This window comes from Hibiscus syriacus, unplaced genomic scaffold (assembly GCF_006381635.1).
Source record: "Hibiscus syriacus cultivar Baekdansim isolate YM2019G1 unplaced genomic scaffold, ASM638163v2 tig00110485_pilon, whole genome shotgun sequence".
NCBI classification, from domain to species: Eukaryota; Viridiplantae; Streptophyta; class Magnoliopsida; order Malvales; family Malvaceae; genus Hibiscus; species Hibiscus syriacus.
The window spans coordinates 816,215-827,879 of NW_024062760.1; the positions used below are offsets into that span (position 1 = coordinate 816,215).

The following is an 11,665-nucleotide window of genomic DNA, read 5'->3' on the forward strand; positions in this document are numbered from 1 at the left end:
AGGGTTTTGTGAACCCTGAAGCAGTATGGCATGAGCGCCGCAAGTCGCACCAGTCGAACAAGGAACAACCAGTGAAATGGTTGGCATAGTGTACAAGAGCGTGAAATCTCGTTGAAAACGGGATTACAACGGTCCACAACAACCCGGTTAAATCAGAACAAGGGAACGACCCTGAAACAACCGAGAACGACCATGAAACAACTGGAAATGACCCCAGCGGGGGCCTATAAATACCTGCAACCAAAACAAGAAGAAACACAATCGGAAAAGCATCGAAACACCAAAACAAGTAAATCAAAGCCACAAAAACAACCAAAAACTCCAAATAATATTTGATCGAGAGAAACCGAAAGCAACCATATAGCCAAAACACAAAAATGCAAGCAAATATCATTCGAAAATAGCAAAATAAATCTAAAGGGGGGCGAGACGAACTTCAATTTAGGCTCTGATAAGGCAACAGTTGTTGGAAAGCTCGCCAAAAAAGGTAAAATTGAAACCTTTTTTGTTAGATCTACTCCGTTTGGGCTGTATTTGGGGTAGTTAGGCTTCGGGTTTTTCAGCTGTCGTCGTTGGTGGTCGGAGCGACAGTTCTGGTGGTGGGGCTCCATCAGCAGGTGGTCGGCTCGTGACCGGTTAAAGGTAAGTTAGGAGAGAGTTTAGAGAGAAGTGAGAGGATTTGATTTTGGGAGAAAATGGTGAAATGTTTTTTTTGGTGATTTGTGGGTATTTATGGGGAGAGTCTTTGTATAAATATGCAATTCTTAAATTATTTCCGCAATCCCTACAGTTTTGACGCGTAATTCATTTTGGTCACCTGTTGTAAATTTCCCCTTGAATTTCAAATTTATTTAATTTAATCCCTATTTATATTTTTATATTTATGCAATTTGACCCCATAACTTCTCATTTTCTTCTTACAGTCTTTATTTAATTCCAATTTGATTATTGCTTTTTAATTCTTTTTAATTTGGTCCTTTTAATTCAAATTTTATTTTAATTCTCTATTTTATTTGTTTTTTTTGTTTTGTTTTGTTTTTTTTTTATTTTATTTTATTATTATTTAACATTAATTTGATTTATGTTTTTAAGTCAATTTTAAACCCTTCAATGGTAAATAATTCGGATTGAACTTTTTTAAATTTTAATTTAACCTTTAATTTCCGCAATTAAGAAAACTAAGAAATTAAATTAGTACCGAAAGGGCAGTATAGGGGTACTAATCCTTCCCTGGAAGTAATCGACTCCCAAATCTGATTCAATTCTGGTAAAAACGCAGATCAGGTAAAATTGTATTTTAAGGTATCCGATCAACCTAATTTTAAATGATCGATGGTGGCTCCATCACAACAAATTTAAGTCAGAACCTGATTTCGGACCCACCCGAAGGACGGTTACGACAACAATCATATACATTGAATCAAAGTTCATTGGTAATCTCAAGGGTCACAATAACTTAACAATGTAGCAGCTAAAGAAGCATAAACTTCCTGGGGGTGTACAGCTACAATCACAGAACCTCTACCTTGCTTCATGGTGTACTGCAAGATTAACCTCCACGATTGCTTCCATTTCTTCAAACTAGCTCCTTATTGATCATTTTAGTCGTTACGAAACTTTGATTTTGGGACAAGTGGTGTCTAGTCTCTAAACTTTGTAATTTTTCTTAGGGTAAATAAAACGAATAATTGTCTTCTTTTTCAGTCTGATAGATTTTGGTCACCGGTTTAAAAATCAAGTGTGTTTGGTCCCTTATGTTACCGATCTGTTTGGTCTTCTTCTTCTTCTTCTTCTTCGTTTTCTTCTTCTTCACACTAGGCACTTAAAGCTATAAAATATGTACAATGTCAGAAAAATTCTTGAACAAAAAACAAAATTTACGCTGAAAATCTATTGTTTCGACATCTCATTTTAAGTATTATCTATCTCTCTGATTGCAAATAAAAAGTTATGTACTAAGTTTAACTTTTTCTTTTTCTTTTTTCTCTTCATTCTATTTTGGCTCTCCCGACCATGAAAAAATTTAGCTTGTTTAGGTATTCGCAAGGGCGATACTATTAGCATTAGTTCCCTATGTAACGTCCCGAGTTTTAGATTAATAGTTTTTGGTAAAATCGAACAAGCTTTAGATAAATCAAGAGAATATTTAGAAGCCTTGAGTCTAAATTAGGCCTGTCTTGGTTTGGGTTGAAGCCCATTTAACCATAAAAGGGATATTTTGGTGTGGGAATAGAATTTGAATATCGAGGTCGCTTAATGAATTTGATTTTTTTTAATTTTTATATTTTAAAAATTAAATTTATTTTGTATATACTATATTTATAAAGTTTTTTTACTGTGATGATAGATAAGTTAAATCTTTTTCAATTCAAACTCATCAATTGAGCTCAGTGGTTAAAAAGAATGTTGTTCTCCCTTGAGGTCTTAGATTGTGTGTTGTTAATAACTAAAGACGATTCTAAATAGATATTACCTTACAAGCCCCTTATACTATGGAAAAGAAAATCTTTTCCTGTTCATTTCATGAAATTTAAGAAGACATACAAAGAGTTTAAATTACTTTCACTATTAAATAATGATATCAAAATGTAACAAACTCAAAGAACACATATGGTTATAATGGATTTTATAGAAGAATCAGGTCTACCTACTTGATCGAAGAAAGAAGAAACATATATGTATGTATGTATGTGTGTATGCATGCATGCATATGGTTTTAAAATGGATATTGTCGCGATGACATTAAAAAAATCTTCCGATAATGTTCCAGTCGAATGTTCTGTAAATGTTTCTAATATGTTGATGTTTGTCATTGCGTGAACTAGCTAAAAGCTCAATATTGGAAGCAGGGAATTAAAGATCGACTGAGTAACGGAATAATGACAACTATATAATAATAACAACCATGTCTAAAACTGTTATTGTAAAAAATAATAGCGTAAAGTAGAATCATATCTATAATAATGGATGAAGGTCACAATTTTAGGATAACAACCAACAACAACGATAGCGAGTGGCTATTTCCACTATTATTATGTTATTCAAAAATTTTATGTTACTGGTGTTATGATTTTAGACTTGAATGCTTAATAAAAATGCAATTAAAAAATTTAGTGATTAAATTAAAAATTTTAAATTTTAGTGACTAAAATAGGAATGAGACAAGATTTGAGTGAGGAAACATGTAATATATCGTAATAATTAATTAATGGCTGGGGAGAGTCTGACTCATCGTCTCTCCCGCGAGCGAGCGATGCCGTGATTTTGTGTGTAGAGAGAGAAAGTAGTGCAGTTTTTATTACAAACGAAATCGAAAAAACGGGAATTCATTCGCACTACCAAATGATGAGTTACTTGTCGCAAACACCAAAAACTAACAAATTCGAAACATTCACAGTTATACGAAAACAGTTCGAACAATGTCGAATGATTTTAGACCAAAATTGTTAGATATACATCTTTCCCGACGTTTAAAAGCTTAAACTCGCGCAGTCACGATGCCGAATGATGCAACGCTAGCTGTTTGAGCTGAGACCAAGTTTATCCATTAAAACAGAGCATCCCCATTTGAGCTCTCGCGATGACCGAAACCAACAAATTGCAAAACTTCACACCCTATGCAGGAAAAACGCTCGAAAACATTCGACTTGGAACAACTTAGCCTTCCCTCGCCACAAATCCATCTTTAAACCATTTACATACGTACATATTTCTTCTTTCTTCGCTCGATTAAGCAGACCCGGCTTTGCTATAAAATGCAGAATGGAGGGTTTGAGAAATGCAATAACATTACAGTCTTCTGATTTCTCAGCTTGAGGGACCAAAAGAGAGTTGAAGTAATGGCAGCAATCGGGGACGTTAATCTCACAGCACACAATGAAGAAAGGTGGAGGTTTCGTGATCATAGCCACACACTCCCCGGTGGTCGAATGGTTCTAAGGGTCACCGACGGGTCCAAATGGTGGAAGTTCGAATGCAAGAATGAAAGAGACGACGTGTACTGCATAAGCGGGTCTGAGTGGAGGCGCTTCGCTCGGTCGAGGATGGGTGATTTGGTGAACCCTTTATTCCAGAGACAGCGGCGATGACTTCCATAGAATCCGAGTGAGGTAGACAGCTTGATAAACGCCTAGACATTGATGCCCGATCGCTTGTTTGTCTAAGGGTGTAGGATTGAAGTCTATCTTCCTTCTTTTCTTTCATGGATTTCTGTGATTTTGCAACTTCGTATTTGTTAAGGCAGGCTGCATTCTGCTGCATTGTCAATGTCTTGTAATCTTTTAGTTTATCAATGAAATGCTTATTGGTTTTGTGAAGTGGAACAAACAAATATTCAAATCTGAATTTCTTTAATTTAGCTCAAAACTGTAAAGACGAAGTTTACTCAAAACAGAACACGCAGCAGTGCTGCAACACTATCAACAAGGCTGTTTAGAAGTAGAGTCACCAATCAAATCTTTGAGAAAAAACAATTTCCTTCTAATACCACAACAAAGCCGACCTCACCTGCTCGATGAAAACATCGAGCATGTTCCTCTAACACGATGCAACGCTTACATGACTTAAATCCAGTTCTCAACCATAATCACCACAACCCCAACTGCAACAACAGGAGAAACAATCACTTCACCCTCCCAGACTGCCTTCCACTACATCGCCAAGACAAGATTCTGTAAATGTTCCAAGTCGAGTGTTCTGTAAACGTTTGTAATCTTTTCATATTTGCCATTGCCTGAGATAACTAAAAGCTTGATGTTGGACGTTAGAGTTTCCATGGTGGCTACATAAACTTGGTGAAACAGCGAGACCGTCGTTCGGTAGAGAGACTGCCGCAAGCAAGTTTTAGCTTTTGGCCCAAGTTGTGTTGCGCAGCCCTTTTCACTCTACAGAGAAAATCTAAAACCAGCAAGCTCGCCGACCAGTTTGCTATCCGTCTGCAGAAATACAGAAACAAGGTGCTATTAGGCAGTTACTTCACAAGCACAGAATTTTCTGAAATCAACAAGCACATCACAACTTACTCTGTATCATTTGCCTGCATTTGGGACTTCGGAAGCCAACGAGATTAAAATGAATATTTTGCACAAGTGCACAGCATAGGAAATCCTTCGTGAATGACAGAGTAATCCTTGGTTAATTATCAGTAACCTTCACACCTATCTTCAAACAAATGGTGAACCACCAACTTCACCAGTAATCAAGAAGCTCATTTTTCTGGGGCCGCAAACTCGGTATACTTCCTTGACCCCAACCTTTCTGTACCCGCTTAAGGGATTTCAAAGCGATTCCACTTCCATCATCCCTGTAAAAGAATATATCGAAGCTGTGTCAAGTTACAAGTACACTAAATAATATAGAGGACAATAAACTGCACTAATAAAAAAAATGGAAGAATGCGACAGCAACAAAGGCTTTATCGGCAACTGAATATTCCAATACTATACATGAAGATGTGTGGCAAAAACTACTAAAATAATTTTTTACAAGGAAAGGCTATAGTTAACTGCTGTCTATATTTTAGCCATACCTGTGCACTATTGTTTGCCAGTCATCTCCACCATACTTTGTTCCTTTTCTATGGATTGATTCCTTTGCATTCCGAGATATCTTGTTTTCCACTCTACCATCTGAAGCCATCTCCAACATCTTCTCTGCCAGTTCATCAGCCTCATGCTTGTTTCCTCGTTTACCCAAGTCATCAACCACTGGCATGAATGATGCAGGATCAAATTTGTATCCTTTGATAATCAACTTGTGCAAAATACCACTAGCTTCCTCTAACTTCCCATCTTTACATAGTTTTTCAATGAGATCCTTATAAAGGAAATTACCCAGATGAAAAGATCTATCTAACGCAGCTTCAAAGACCACTTTAGCTTCTGACACTTGCCCTCCCGCAAGCAACTCATTGAACATTAATCTATATAAGGCTTCCTTCTGGCCACATATACTTAAAGCAATCTCAAATAACTCATTCGCTACACCAAAATCACATGCCTTGCAGAAAGCTTCTATTAACATCCTGAAGGAAGAAATATTAGGGTTTTTACCCATCTGCAGCATGTCATCCAAGATAGACGAAGTGTCCTCGATTTTCCCGTTTTTGCAAAGAGATTGAATAATATTATTGTAGGTGCAAACATTAGGAGTAATCCCTCTTTCTCTCATCTCATCAACTAGTCCATATATCTCAAATATTTGATTTTTACTTCCTAGGCCAAGTATCAGTGAATTATAAGTCTGTATGCTCTTATTACACCCTTTTTTCTCCATGTCCTTGAGAACTCAAAATGCAGAAGAGATCTTTCCTTCTTTACAGAAAATATGGATGAAAGTATCAAAAATAACCACATCAGGTTGCAAGTTTTTACCCATCATCTCTTTGAATTTCTTTTTAGCCTCATCTATCCTTCCAGCCTTGCATAGAGCACTAATTATGATAGAATATGTAACTAAGTCAGGAGTACATATCATGCTACGGCTAACATCATCAACTAGGCCAATAAATGAGTTTCCAAGGTTACCTAGAGCAGCACTTCCATGCGTCCACATCTCATCGGCGATTTCCATAGCTTTTTCCAACTTTTCGCTTTTACACAAACCATCAATTACAATATTGCAGGTCACAGTATCCACACCATAACCTTTTTCATTCATCTTTTGCAATAACTCTTCTGCCTCTGATATTTTCCCCTCTTTCCACAAGCTACACAGCAAAATATTGCAAGTATAAGTATTTGGGACACAACCATTTCTCATCATCTCATTCAGAATATCATTTGCTTCAGATAACTTCCCTTTATGACAGTAGCCATGTTACCCATGTAGTAAAGTACTGTAAGTAATTGTATCAGGAGAAAGACCACTCTGGCGTCCGAAAGCATCCCATTCTTGCAAAGACCATCCATCACAATGTTATACGTGTAATATTTGGTTCTACACCTTTATTTACCAGGTCTTTAAGTACCAGTTGAGCCTCTACTAACTTTCCATTTCTTAGCAACCCCAACAACCAAATATTATAACTCTCTAAATTCATCAAATCACCATTTTTCTCCATAGACTCGACCAAGTTCTTTGCTTCCAACAGCATCCCTTGCTTACAGAACCCCTCAAGCATTAGATTATAGGTTATAACATTAGGCCGAGGTAGCCCCAACGCTTCATCTATTTGCACATCTCTAAAAATCCTTGATGTTTCGAGAACTTGACCCGCTTTACAAAGAGCGGATACTCTAGCATTGAATGTAACTACATCAGGAAACAAACCATCCTCTCTCATTCTTTCTACCAGTTTCTCAGCATCATCAGTTTTACCTTCCTTACAAAAACTCGAAACCAATGTATTATACACAACTCTATTTGGCAAAATCCTGGACCTTTTCATCTCATCCAAAAGCTCCACCCCTTTATCAGCAAGGCCGAATCTGCAATACCCACGAACCAAAATGCCAAAACTAAACTCATTAGGCAGGCAACCTTTCTCAGGCATTTTATCAAACAATTCTCGGGCGTCCTCCAAATGACCCAAATCACACAACCCAAAAATCAAAAGATTGAAAGTATAAGTCTGTGGAGAAACACCGGCAACGACCATATCTTTATACAACCAAAGCACACAATCGGAACGTCTTTCTTTGATACAACATCCAAAGAGAACATTGTACAAACAAATGGGAAGTGGTTTTTGTGGGAAGTTCGTTCTGATGGACTGGAACTGGGAAAATGCTTTATCAAAGAAACCTGATTTAGCTAAAAGATTGACAAGGGAAACGAGGGAGCGGAGGGGATTTTGTTGGTGCAGTGACGATAAGAGGAGGAGGTGGAGTTGGTCGATTTCGGGGAGCATTTTGGAACGGATAAGGATACGGGCAATAATGGGCACTAATGAAAGAAGAGAAGGATTGGGTTGTGAAGATTGAATCCGCTTGAAGAGTTTGCCATGCTAGCTTTGGGTTTTTGGTGTTTTTGAGGAGTGCTTGGGTAAGCTCTGTTGCTCCCATGAAAACACGATCGAGAGGGGAAGTTGTGGTTTTGGATCAAACTATTGATTGCTAAAGAAAGAGCGAGTCAAAGTTGAAGAGAGACAACCACTGCTGCTTGTTTCCTTAACCTTGTCATCGTTCTCTCTCGTTATGAATTTGTAGCATTTTGAGCCGCTGGTCTGATGTATCGGTGATCGATTGCTAACAGGAACCGCCGATTTAAACTGATGGAAGGTTTAGCCAAGTTGTAAACAGTGTTTAAGGCCTCCAAAGATCAAAGTGCCACGCAGATAGGACAAGAGCGTGGACTGGAGCTAAATTACCAATATATGTCAAAATTTCATCACTCAATTTTCTTCTCTCTCAATTTGGTCACTACAATTTATCTTTTAACGTTCAAGTGACCAATATAGGAGTAAATCAAAAGTTTAATGAGAATCAAGTGAAAATTTTTAAACTTTTATGACTAAAACAAGAATAAGAAGAGTTGAGTGACAAAATTTATAATTTTCCCATCAAAATAACACCATAATTAATTAATTCAATATATTTATATCTAATCGATTAAATTAGAAAAATTGATTTGTCTAATCCAAAATTGAGCTGTAAAACTAAATTAATTAAAATTATATTTAACTTAATCAAAAAAATCGAATCAACCAAAATAATTTAATAGAATGTATCATTTAGTTGATTTTAACTGACTTATCCTCTCCCTTATTCATTACTCAAACCCAAAACCGCCATTGTTGATCAAAAGCTAAGGACTTATAACGTTAGAAACAGCATAGGTCGTGGAAATAACAAGAGCGGACTTTTGATTATTGATGACTCACAGCCATGTGATCAAATAGCTCAAACGTGTCATTTTAAGCCTTCATTGGCCAATCAAAATCCAATCTGTTGTCGATGTTGATTATATATATCTTTATTCTCCCGCTTCTCTCCAAAAAGAAGGGTTCTTTGCTCTCCAAGTTTCATCCTTTTTTTAATTTCATTTGATCCCAAAAAGAAAGCTTTGATCCAATTCTGGGGGAAAAAGGTTTGAGCTTTGTGTTGAGGAAATAACGGTATGCCATGGATCATGAAGCTGACGCTCATAGAGCTGATTTGATGACCATCACTCGCCATGTCTTGAATTAACAAACCAAGCACCCTGAATCTCGTGGCGATTTCACCATCTTGCTCAATCACATTGTTCTTGGCTGCAAATTCGTCTGCTCTCCTGTTAGCAAGGTCCTTTTTACACTCTTTAATGGTGATCATATGGTATTTTTCTAGTTCTGATATCAGATTTCACTTGCAAAATCATTGTTCTGTGTGTACAGGCGGGTCTTGCAAAACTATTAGGACTTGCAGGAGAGACCAATGTTCAGGTATGAACTTCATCGTTAATGGCTTCCATTTTCAATCGATCTTCTGTTGTATGAATTCAGATTTCCCCCCCATGTTTTAGGGTGAAGAACAGAAGAAGCTGGACGTGCTTTAGAATGAAGTTTTTGTTAAGGCTTTGATGAGCATCGGACGAACAGTAAGCCTGAAAAACTATCTGTTAATCTCTTTGATTGAATGAAAATTAGTGCATAATCTTATGTGTGATTTTGTTGTGCATCCTGGTTTCCAAGGAGGACGAAGAGGCGATATTCGTCCGATCAATCAAAGCGTGGAAGGTTTGATACTTGCAGAGATCCCACACCGATATGCCTAATCATCGTGTCCGAGTATCGGTTATGAACTCTAGGCTAAATTTTGTGTTTGTTTGTGCAGATACATTGTTGTTTTTGATCCATTGGATGAATCCTCAAACATTGACTGTGGTGTTTCCATAGGAGCTGTAAGCTTGCCCTTGGCTTCAGCATTCCCTTTGCTCTAAACTGGCTTATGCATAGTGAACATCCATGTTTACCTCTTGTGATCAGATTTTTGGGATTTATCTGGTGAAAGATAAAGGCAATCCGACAATCGATGACGTGTTGCAACCCGGGAAAAACCTCTTAGCAGCCGGCTATTGCATGTACGGAAGCTCCTGCGCGGTAAAAACAAGCACCACTATCAGCATTTACAGCAACTTAGATTGATCTTGTTTTGATAATTGAAACACAAAGAAAGGGTTCTTTGCTTGTGATTTGCAGCTAGTGCTGAGTACCGGGAGTGGCGTCAACGGTTTCACACTCGATCCGTCTCTCGGCGAGTTCATACTAACCCATCCTAATATCAAGGTACCGAAAAGGGCAAAGATTTATTCAGTGAATGAAGGAAATGATATATCAATTGGGATGAGCCAACTACAAAGTTTGTGGAAAAATGCAAGTTCCCTGCAGATGGTTCACCTCCAAGGTCCCTTAGGTACATTGGAAGGTAATCATGGGCCCCGGACACGAGTATTATGTGTTGCATTCTATACTCAACCGGAGATTACACTAATGGCATTTGCCTTTGCAGCATGGTTGCAGATGTGCACCGGACACTGCTTTACGGCGGTATCTTCTTATACCCTGCAGATAAGAAAAGTCCGAACAGAAAGCTTCGGTACAACATCCCCTCAAAAGCTTCATTTCTTCATTGCAATTTTTGTTTATTTCCTCGCTAACATTTGATACCAATGAATCAAACTTCCTATACAGTCTTCTTTACGAAGTCTTCCCAATGTCATACATGATGGAGCAGGCTGGAGGTCAAGCTTTCACTGAAAAACAAAGGGTCATATGACAGCATTTGCTTCCCTCAATCATTTTTGATCGAGCAAACTCGAGTTCCTTACCATTCGACTCGTCGAGCGTCGGTTCGACTCAAGCCAACGGAATCCTCATATGTTGTTGATTTGCAGGCACTTGATTTAGTTCCGGGGAAGATACATGAGCGATCTCCTGTTTTCCTTGGCAGCTATGATGATGTTGAAGAGATTAAAGCACTGTACGCTGCTGCAAATTAAGATGAACAAGAAGAAAGAAAACAAATGCATAAACTTGCAGGCCTCAAGTCACTTTAACCTTTGACATGTGATTCCATACGATAAAATAATAATTTTCCTTGGAAAAAAGGAATGATATTTGGGATTGTTTTAGTAATATATTATTTAATCTTCTACATTGATTCTATTGGTCTCTTAATAATTTCAATTACGTACCTTATCTATGCTCAATCATCCGATATTGAGAATGATGTTTGGGATTTTAATTTAATACAATGTTTTTAATTGCATCATATCCCTAAACTATAACTCATTTTAAATTAGTCCTTAATTTTTTTAATATTCTAATCTCATCCTCAAACTATGGCTCTCATTCTAATTTCATCCTAAACTATGACTCTCTTTCTAAATTAGTCCCCAAACTTTTGAATATTCCAAATTCATCCAAATATGTAGTTAGTTTCAACCATAGTTTAACCTAATTTTTTTTTTATTTTCACACATATAATAATAGAACTTGGGATTGGAATGTTCAAAAAGTTTAGGATAAAGGTTATATTTTGGGATGATATTGAAATGTTCAGAAGTTTGAGAACTAGTTTAGAATTATAGTTATAGTTTAGAGATGAAATTAGAACTTTTAAAAGTATAGAGACTAATTTAAAATAAAAATCATACTATCGGTTAACTAAAATAAAAATTAAGGATAATGAACTGACAAGTGGCACCTAGATATCGTGCTCAAGTTAAAACCGAAGTTACATGTGCC

At 37.1% G+C, this 11,665-nt stretch overlaps 2 pseudogenes; one reads left to right on the forward strand and one right to left on the reverse strand.

Annotated features, from left to right (window-relative positions):
• Positions 1–5,176: 5,176 nt before the first annotated feature.
• LOC120129335 lies at positions 5,177–8,133 on the reverse strand (annotated as a pseudogene).
• Positions 8,134–8,910: 777 nt separating this feature from the next.
• Positions 8,911–10,994, forward strand: LOC120129397 (annotated as a pseudogene).
• Positions 10,995–11,665: the final 671 nt, after the last annotated feature.